General features: G+C 40.6%; 1 protein-coding gene and 1 pseudogene across 1 annotated transcript in view; one reads left to right on the top strand and one right to left on the bottom strand.

The window, feature by feature from the left end:
- Nucleotides 1-1,172, bottom strand: part of LOC134845216 (putative uncharacterized protein DDB_G0286901) — an 11,855-nt pseudogene extending 10,683 nt beyond the window's left edge.
- LOC134844626 (uridine-cytidine kinase-like 1) overlaps nucleotides 1-10,386 on the top strand; it is a 345,869-nt gene that overhangs the window by 255,257 nt on the left and 80,226 nt on the right. The gene's annotated exons all lie outside the window — the stretch shown is intronic.

Here is a 10,386-nt window from a genome sequence, read left to right on the forward strand (position 1 = left end):
TGAAATTCGTGGGGTACTGAATGGTGGGTCAAATTTTTTAGGCCAATCTCTGAAGAAGACTTCACTTGCTAGATCCAAGTCACTGCAGAAATTGCACCACTTTCCGTTGCGCCTCCATCAACATCAGCTTACCGTCTCCGTAGATATCGACGGTGTTTCAAACGAGGTTGGTGTACCCCCATATCATGAATCTTTCCGAGTTTTTGTGGCGTGAAGATGTCACATCGGTTGAAGACGTTTTGCATTAAACTCGGCATTTTTCCTTGCCCTGTACTCTTCCTTGTGCGCGTCAAACACTCAAACACCCAAGGACAACAATGAAGATGTTTGATGACAATTTTTACGCTATTGGATAAAACTTCAACCCTTCAATTAATGTGATTGCGAAAGCAAAGGATATTGTGAGGAGTTGCGATCTTTAGAAATCTCAGATTTGAAATGCCACTATGTAAAAGTCTTCAGGACTTGTTGAGTTGAGTTAGACCTGAGGTCCAAGCGTATATTCTGGAACTGACTACTTTTATTTTTGTTTCCTTGGTCTTTGATTCTAGTGGTCTGGTGTTTTCTTACGCAGTAAAGGCACGGGGTAAAGGTAATCTGAATCACCCCTAATTAAGCAAAAGCCTATGGAACCGGTAAACCCGTAAAAATGGCTTGAAGCGTTGCATGTTTTTATCAATTTTTGAATGGCCTTCTAGTCTGTTTGTCTGAGAAAAGGAGGTTAATTCATTCCCCGTTGCTACTTCAGCATCTCTTTCGATCTTCATTGGTTAAGAAGAAGTACGGAAGACGGTTTATCGGTTTTATGGTCTCTAGGGAACAGATACATGCAAAAAATTCTGGGGAATTCTGTTTGAAGCCCATTTCATGTATGAAGCTACTCAAACTGCTGGGTTGTTTTTCTTTTTCGACACGCTTTCCCTGCGATTCGATACTAAATGTCTTTTGATCCTCACCGTTTTTGGGAATGGGGTTTCCTAGGGTAATGGTCAAGGTTGCCTGTCGATGAGGTGTTGACTTTCGGGTGGCCTCTGTTGGTGTTTCCTGTGTTCTCTGTGGTTGCGAAGTTTGTGGGGGCGTCCGCATGATGTCGATTCGCTTGGTGGATTCGCTTGTGGAGGTCGTCCGCATGATGTGTCGGAGGACCAGTCGTCACTTGAAGATGTCGGCATTGTCGACTTTTTTCTATCGCCTTTCCGGAATATCAAGCCTCTTGTTGTCTGACTTTCGGTAGGCCCGTTTCATGGTCTTCTTTGAACATTGGGTGCTGGGGCGCGTTTGGCTGTTCGATATCTGAAAAATGAAATCCTCGACCTGTTCTTCTTGCGGATCTGTATGCACTGTAATTGCTTAATCGTGAACGTCTGCACGTTCTATAGGTCATGGGCTTCGGCACAAAAGCAAATCCACTGTTTCTTGATAAGCGATGTTGTTTCCTTTCACATTGTACCCATGCTGTATGTGGTGTGAAGGTTAGAAAATTTCCATCTGTGAGTTTGTGCTTTTGTTCAAATTTTTTTCGGTCTTTTACTTTCATTGCTATCTCATTGTTTTTTAGGCTACCTCTTGTATGTTTTTTAGTTTTTGGGTCAACTTGTGCTGCTGTTCGTTGGAACTTTGAATTCAAGGCTTCTTTTTCCCTAGATAACGAAAACCCAGTTCTCAAACCTGTTTTGCTTGGATTAGAAGACGTTCCCGTTTCCCTGTGGAAATCGGCCTGTATTGGTTCTGGTACGTTTTGAATTATTCTTTATTTTCTTGACTTTTCCTTCGCTCTCCGACACGCATTGCAAGTTGTGCAAAACTGCTGGAGGCAATGGAGGGTGCATCAGACTTTTCCGATCTAAACAGACTTGTTTTGCGTTTTCAGGATTCAAACTTTTTGGGGAACTAATTTTTGCTATATTTGAGAAGTGTGTGTTTGGTTTTTGGCCCACATTGGCTTCCAAGGGAGTAATTTTGTTCGTTTTGTGCAAAATAACTTGTAGTGTATTTTATTTATTTCAGCTGCCATAGACGCAAGTTTGAAAGGTGTTGCGTGATCAATTCTCATTACCCCTAATCTGCATTTTAATGTTTGGATCATTCTTTCGACTTCTTCAAAGATCTATGATCGTCCGCCGGTGCAAAAAGAAGTTTAATGTTAATTGATTTGCAATAAATTTTTGTGCCTGATCGCATCTTAATTTTTGCGGTACCCCTTTGTTTAAAATGTATCTTTGCATGAATTTTATTGCGATGTCCGCCGTTGTAATTGCAACCACCTGGGCTGCTGGGAGTTTGGACCATTTATCTACTTCGACCAGAATGTATGCGCCTTTATTTAGTTCAACCGGAAAGGTCCTGCGAAATAAACCTGTACATTTTCGTTTGGTTCGACTACTGGTTCCATTTGGAAAGACTTTTCTTTTCCTGAAGCTGGGTTTAAATTTTTAACTTGTTCTGTGCCTTGTCTGTAGTTCTGTGCCATTTGGACAATCGTCCGAGGATTCTGGGAGAACCAAATGTTCTCGTATAGATAAGCATCGCGGCTGCTCCCGGGTTTGAGGTGGAGACTGTCGCGAATCGTTTGTCTTACCGGTTGCGAGATGGTGATGCATTATTCCAGCAGCAAACAGCCTCCTTCACATGTAGGCAGTTGCAGACGTTGTAGCAATAGTACCCGTAGGCTTATATGAGGCGGATCTCGAATTTTCACAAATTTTACAATTGTCTATCTGTTCCTGTCCTTGAAGGTTGCTGCTGCTATGAAGGTAATCCCCATTACCTTCTGAAGGTTGCTCCGGTGCAGAGGCGTATCTTCTACTATCTCGAAGGTTGTTGAGCCCTGGTCCAGTTTGGCAACTATGCTTCACACAATAGTTTCATGGCTTGCCTCTAGTTGTTGAGCGCTGCTGGCCATTGTCAGTGGTGGTCTATTGGGGGATAGATCATTTCTCTGCTGGATTGCGGGATCAATTCGGCTTACGCAATGTTCATATTGCTCGTTAACCTCAACCGTCAAGTCCGTCTGCGACTCCGCATCCTGTTTGTTACGACTGTTGGTCTGAGATTGTGATTCCGCCCACTGGGTTTGTCTCTGGGTCGCGGTAAAAGTCGTGACTGCTTTTGAGCTGCTAGTCCCTTCGGTCGTTGAAGCCCTAATCTTGACCTGTGTTGGGCTTTTGACCGAGAAGACTTTCTTTGGCCTTTGGCTAAAATGTTGTATCTTTTCTTTGGCGTCTCGGATGTTAGGCGGGCTCGTCGAAATATATAGTGAGGACGATGTCCACCTTTCATAGGTTTTTCTTGAAGTCGTTCTGCGGTGCCATCTAGGATCGGAAAAGCTCTCCTCTCGATCCGACTCTCCTCGCCAAGTTATTGCCTCCGCTGCCTCTAGCTCGTGCCGAGTCCGTTGGAAATCTTCTTTTAAATCCTTTGTTTTCTGGTCTCCGGCTCATATTTATGTGAAATGAAAATTTAATAGGATCGATCGTTTATTTTTCATGGTTGTTTGTGGAGTGCTGAATTCTAGGAGAAGAGTCAATCAAATGATTACTTTTGATAGAAATTTTGTGACCGTGAGCGGTACATCCGGCTATCGTGTTTAGAATGACACTGTCAATCAATTCGAGGCTAGCAAGGAGTGCGTCATTTGATGCTACTACAAATTCCTCATCGCGCGCACTAAGGGGTACTGCTAACCCTATTGGGTTTCTCGACCTGTACTCTATTTGATACCCTGTGTATGTACTCTGTGTATGAAACTACAGGAAATAGTTCTTTTGGCTATCAGATAATGGACAGATCAAAACATACAATGACAAAATATCTTGTCGACGAAAAAACCCATAAAGCTATCATTAATCAATTGTTCAAGAGACTCAATTTTGTAGCTAAAGCCTTATATGAAGTGGAGCGTGTTAAAACTACTATAGAACTACTATCGAAAATAATTGGTTGGACAGTTTTAGTATCGTCATTTGAAAATTATGCTACAAAAACCTAATTTTAATTTAAAAAACTGATTTTTGAGGCTTTATGTAACGCTTTCTTGGCAAACAAATCAAAGATTTTTAACAAAATATTTTAAAGAACTCATCAAAAATTTTAGATAAGCTCTTAAAACATTATTGTGTTGTCATTCAATTTTTGACAACAAATGTTAATTATGTCTGGGTAATTTTTTTTTCTGAGTAAAATGGTAGATCTTGAAATGGATACTGATTCTCTATCTAGCTTTGAGAGAAGCAGCGTTATATGAATTTATCTTTTCCAATAAGCAAGCAGAAGGATATGAAAAGCGAAACAAAGCCTGTCAAGACGGTTTTAGAGCGAATGCGAAAAACGGTTTTCCCCCGAACATGCTGCTCTAAACATAAGAAAGCTGACAAGAGAGAACCAGGCTTGTTAAGGCAGGAGCTCAGATGTTCTGAAATGTTGTGCTTGTGTGCGATATTAAATGTGAAAGGTGTATATTTAGCAGTAAAGGACTGAACAAACGCGCAATAGAAGACTCTAGAGATGAGCCGATGAAGAAGTATCGACTAGAACGTGACAGTTTTTTTCTTTCGAAACTTGCCATCTGACCATCTCAAACTTGAAAACCTACAACCTATCTGAATACGTTGGTAAACCTAGTCCCTATTTTAAAACATAGGTGGACACTGGATAGTCTATAGCCTATCTTAATACATGGGAGTCTCCATCCCCATTCTCCGGCCGAACTGCTCCAACATATACTACTGATATTCCTCAAGCATTAATGTTCTTCCTTTTTCTCTGGAGTTTAGAAAATTAATTTCCTATTGAAAATTTGTCAAAAAAGCCCAATTGTTCCGTTTTTTTGGCCAGTATTGTCCATTTCCGCTCAATTAGGCCATCTATTTTTGCATTATCCTGCCTAGTTCTGATGACCTGTTAATTTTGTTCTGGACTATTCTCACATACGGAAACATTGAAATATTTGTATAAAATAACTTTATTGCCTTAATTTTTGGGTGTTACTTCTAATGAAAAAGGTAAGAAACTTCGTATTCGGGTACTTTGTACTCGGGAAGTTTGTCTTTGATTTTTTTGCCAAGGAATTGTTACATAAAGCCTCAAAATTCAATTTTTTAAATTAAAATTAGGTTTTTGTAGCATAGTTTTCAAATAACGATACTGAAACTGTCCAACCAACTTTTTTCGACAGTGTGACAACTTTTCAAACTATTGTGATTTCCTTCAATCACATCAAGGGCTTAAATATGCTATTATCATTGACACTTTCCAGAGATTATTTGTGATTCTTGAATACAAAAAAAACTCAGACAAACTTCCCAAGTACAAAGTACCCGAATACGTTTGAAAAAGCGTGAAAAGTTGTCACACTGTCGAAAAAAATTGGTTGGACAGTTTTAGTTTCGTCATTTGAAAATTATGCTACAAAAACCTAATTTTAATTTAAAAAATTGATTTTTGAGGCTTTATGTAACGCTTCCTTGGCAAAAAATCAAAGACTTTTTAACAAAATATCTTAAAGAACTGATCAAAAAGTTTAGAGAAACTCTTAAAACTTTATTGTGTTGTCATTCAATTTTTGACAACAAATGTTAATTATGTCTGGGTAACTTATTTTCTGAGTAAAATGGTAGTTCTCTCGTCACATCTATGGAAACGACAAAAACAAAGAGGATAAATCAGGGTCCTTAACAAGAAAATGAGGGGGAAAATTCGCTTTTAAATAATGGACAAAAGGAAACACGTCAATTAGAGATTGTTTTCTAATATGTTTTCTAATATTTTAGACAAAATTTATCTTGAGATGTTTTTCAGTCATTTTTGTGACCTGTTTTCAGCGTTGCGATTTAGTTAATGATCGTAAGAACGTAACAAACAAGCACTTCGGCAAGTGTTCGAGCTCGTTCTGTGCCAAATATGACTGCAGAATATCTAAATTGCCTGCAAGAAGCAGTCAAGAATTATCACTGACGGTAAACTTCATAGACGAGGAGTTCTGGCGAGCGATGTCAAGAAGTCGCGGACGAGAGGAGTTCTGGATGACCGTCGATTACGAGGTGGTAGAAGAAGCACCATACGAAACAAATGTCTACAAATACCCCACAGACAGAAAAGGTTAATCTAACTTTAACAAAACCGGACCATGGTGATGATGAAATTAAGGGTAGAAACAAAGGGGCTCCATTTTTATCATCATTCTCAGTGAAAAAATCACAAAATCAATCAAGCTGATTGAATTCAATAGTGGATTCAGGGGGTTTTCTTTTACGACCTCCATTTTTGGTTATTTTTTGTAAAAAACTGATGAATGGTTGTTGAGATCAAATTTCACAGTTTTCTGGAAAACTTTAGATTGCTCGATGTTTTCAATTTTTTTGACACGTGTGTAATTCTGTCGGGAAGATAGGTGTCGTGTGCCATCCAGTCCGGAGACTCGACCACTTAGCTTTATCAGGCCACCTTTTGGAAATGACTGATTGTTCGGTTTTAGAACCATGATTACACGCATATTGAACGGGTCAAGTCCAAAGTTTTGATTATGCATATAATTTGTATATAAATTGTATAAAATGAGTAAAAATTTAGTTTTAATTGGCTTTTTGGTCCAGAAGTCAATCTTATTAATAAACAAGTCGTACGAACCGACGGGTTGGAACCGAAGGGAAAGGGGGTTGGACCCGGTTTTTTGTTGCAATTCATTTGAAGTAATAGTCTGAAATCTTCTTGTGAAAATACCTAGTGCTGTTATAAGTTTACACGAGCGCGCTATGGCATCCAAGCTGGTGAAAGCTTCTAGCACTTGACCTAGTGGCCCGATGCTTTGTGGTGTGAGGTCCTCAAGTATCCGCAAAAGGACATATTTTTTTTCCACTACTTTTTAGACAGTTTGTATAAATGCGCTTCATTGAAGTCTGCTGCGGGGATGTTGGAGAAGGGATGACCAACCAGAAAGTGGTTGTGCATCAGCGGAAGGTCGTCGTCGATGTCGCTGCTGTCATGGTTTACAGTACACAAGTTGATTGTTGCCTCTGTTTACACTACAAGGGTATAGTAAGTATGCTCGTTAAACGATTCGAACGCAAGGGCCACTCGAGATTTGAGGCGCCACTCGACGTTGTTTAGTGTGTCGAATTGCTGTCATGATGTTGTCCGTGGCAAGGCTGTCCGTTGTCTCTCAGTACACTGCTCGTGTAGAGAAGCAAGTGATTAACCAAATTCACTTTTTTTCCGTAGCATCATCAAGAGCAATGTAGAATGGACATTGCCATGGGCCAATTTGATTCTTTTCGAAAAGGAAAAAGATAATCGGTCGAGTCCTCGAAGCTTGATGATGGCAAGTCAGCGATGCGAGAATTTAAACCTATGCTATGAAACTTCCTGCAGAGATACCCATCAGGTCGAAATTGTCTTGAGGTTCTTCTAAGTCCCATCATGACAAAACTCTGTTGCAATTAGTTACAAAAGTACTCAGTGCTAAGATGCACACAGTATGTTCCTTTGCATCAACGATTGTTAGCTGCTTAGCTGCGTCTGGCAGAGGAGAATACCTTGTCGTCGTGCTCTTGTCAGTTCATTGTCGAAAAAGGGTGTAAAGTTCATTTTCATTGTTAAATTGCTGATTGGTATGTAATTGATTGTGAGTATCCAGATTTTTTTGGGGGGTTGCCGTTGAGAAGTAATTTGGCTTTCTCTAATTTTTTCATTAATCTTGAACGTTTTTCTTTTTTTCTTAGATTGCCGATAAAAAAAAACAAACGCGGGCAGTAACTCGTCCAGTGCGATGTCTGTCTCTCACAGGATTCGTAGTTGAGCTGCCAACTGTTGTAGCGATACTATGTGTGCTGATCTTGTCGATTCCACAAGTTGCCTCATCGTGTGGTGAGCAATTCAAGTGCGTTCAACCAGAACTTAGTTATGTCATTAAGTCGGATTCCACGCCTAGTGGCATGGTCGTTAGATATGAGTTTGATTAGGTTGAAACGCATCTGTCCAAGTGGCAATTTCAGCTTTGTGAGCGTTTTTAGTCTTGTTTGGCGTGCCGATGGAATTGAAATTTTCGTCATGTAGAAACTTTCATGCAAAATTTTAATAATATAGGTCATGGTTACGCAGTATCTGGCAGCTGTCCGATGAAGAGCAAAGTTGGCAATTGATTCTGAGCATTTTCCACCAAATTAGGTCGCGTTTTTGGGTATTGCTTTTTCTGGTAATAAAATTTTTAGTGAGCCAAAGGAAGCGAAACGAATTTTGATCCTCCTCTTTAATATCTTTTTGCGTACACATTACTGCAAAATCCCACGATACCACTATGGGCTTTTCCCAGACTCGTAGAAGGCTAAACACTTTGTTTAGTGGGCCTCGTTCAATTTCATGGCAAGGATTCAACGAGACGGCCTTTGTACGTCAAGGCAATGTTGCCCACCCTACGTAGCTTCCCTGGTTTGATTTCCTTACTCACCGGCTGGGGTGGCAAGATAACAAAATATGCACCAAAAAACGGTTTTGATAATTATTGAATCAATTAACTCAGCTATAAAATGCAAAATCTTGATAGCTAAGAAACCATTAATGGTTGTTCATTAAGTTCTGTATTTCACAACTATATTTTTCTACTTGCGGGTAGTTCTATATGGTTACTTCTTCAATGAGCAGTTTTTTTTGGTGAATGTTTGATCGAAGTTTTAATTGGCGTCAAGTTTTGACCATAGTGAATTATTATAACAAACTTTTGACCGATTGGTCATTTTCGGAACCGTAAACGTTTCAAAGAATGAATGTAACTGGAATTTGAAGAGAACCCTACATCAGCCTTGCTAATTTTGGACTATATGCTTGAGTTAAATGCTAGAAGTTTTTCAAATGTTTATGTTTTTAACTCATAAGACTTAGTTAGAGATGAATACCAAACATCTCTCTTTTTTCATGAACGAAGCAAATGTGTAGGTTGGGTTTTTCAGTTAAATTTAGCCACCTTTAAAAAATTACCTGTGATTTTACATGGAAGCGCTTTTTGCAATGATTCAGACACCAAAGACAATTCTCCAAAAATTATCTATGAGTCGATAAAACTTGATCTCAAGTTTGTGTATTTTATGGTCAAATTCGTGTTTAATTGTACGCTCGTTTTTTGTTCCTTGTTCTATTTTCAAAGAAAATCCCGGGTCGAAATTCCAGACTCATGTCCAGACTTTCGCGACAAATTTTTGGCATGTCTAGACTTTCCAGACCAAAATCAAGCATGTCCAGACTTTCGTGACCATGATAATCCGTCGCGACTTTTGCGACCAAAGCGGAGGTTGCGCGACCAAAACATCACAACTCATATTTGCTGTGTCCGGACTCTCGCGACCGAATAACTCAGGCGCGAATTGTGCGGCAAAGGCGAATACGGCTGGACCCTGCGGCTCAGGAAACACGGTGACGGCACGACTAAGAAAAGTTTTTCAGGGCTTCCGCGACCGAGGTAGATACAACGCAGCTCACAAAACGGCGCGACCGGCTTGGTCAGCGCGACCAAAAGATGCAACTTCAAGACTTTTGTGGACGAGGAGGAGACGGCTCGACTTTCCAGACCGAGACGGAGACGGCGCGACTTTCTAGACCGAGGCGGAGACGGCGCGACCAAGAATCAATTGGCGCAATTTTCCAGACCAAGACGGAGATGCCGCGACTTTTCAGACCAAGCAGTTAAAGGGAATTTGTTGTTCATTTTCATTGTTGTTCCTTGGTCGCGAAAGTCGCGCGGTATCAAACATGGTCGCGCCGCGGGTCGCGCCGCATCCGGATCCAGACCCAAATTGCATAGTCGCGCCGAAAATTTAAGTCTGGCAAGTCTAGGCATAAGGTCTGGAAAGTCTGGCTATGAGTCACACCAAGGGTCGCGCCGCATCAAGATTCAGACCCAAACTGAATAGCCGGGCTGAGAGTTTGAGTCTGCAAAGTCTGGACTTACGGTCTGGAAAGTCTGGACATGAGTCGCGCCGTGGGTCTCAAAAGTCTGGAAATACTAAAATTTGGTCGCGAAAGTCTGGACACAGACTTTCGCGATCCATGTCCAGAGCTTTGCGACCAAGTTTCGATATATCCAGACTTTCGCGACCCACGGCGCGACTCATCTCCAGGCTTTCTAGACTCAGTCTCTCGGAGCGACTATGCAATTTGGGTCTAAATCCGGATGTGGTGCGACCCTCAAAATTCAAATTCTGTAAATGATTTTGAGACCTTGACCCGGGATAGTATGCATATGCGGGTGAACTAACTCTATTTGAAACAAAAAACTTAAAATCGTTAAGTTTTGTTTTTGCGATTAATCGTACCTTTTTTGATGATAAGGGCCACAGCAACAGATTTCCGTTGTTATTGTTTCTATTTACATAAGTTAAGCACAATAACTTTTCCAGAAAC

Source organism: Symsagittifera roscoffensis, chromosome 4 (genome assembly GCF_963678635.1).
Source record: "Symsagittifera roscoffensis chromosome 4, txSymRosc1.1, whole genome shotgun sequence".
In the NCBI taxonomy this organism is placed as follows: Eukaryota; Metazoa; Xenacoelomorpha; order Acoela; family Convolutidae; genus Symsagittifera; species Symsagittifera roscoffensis.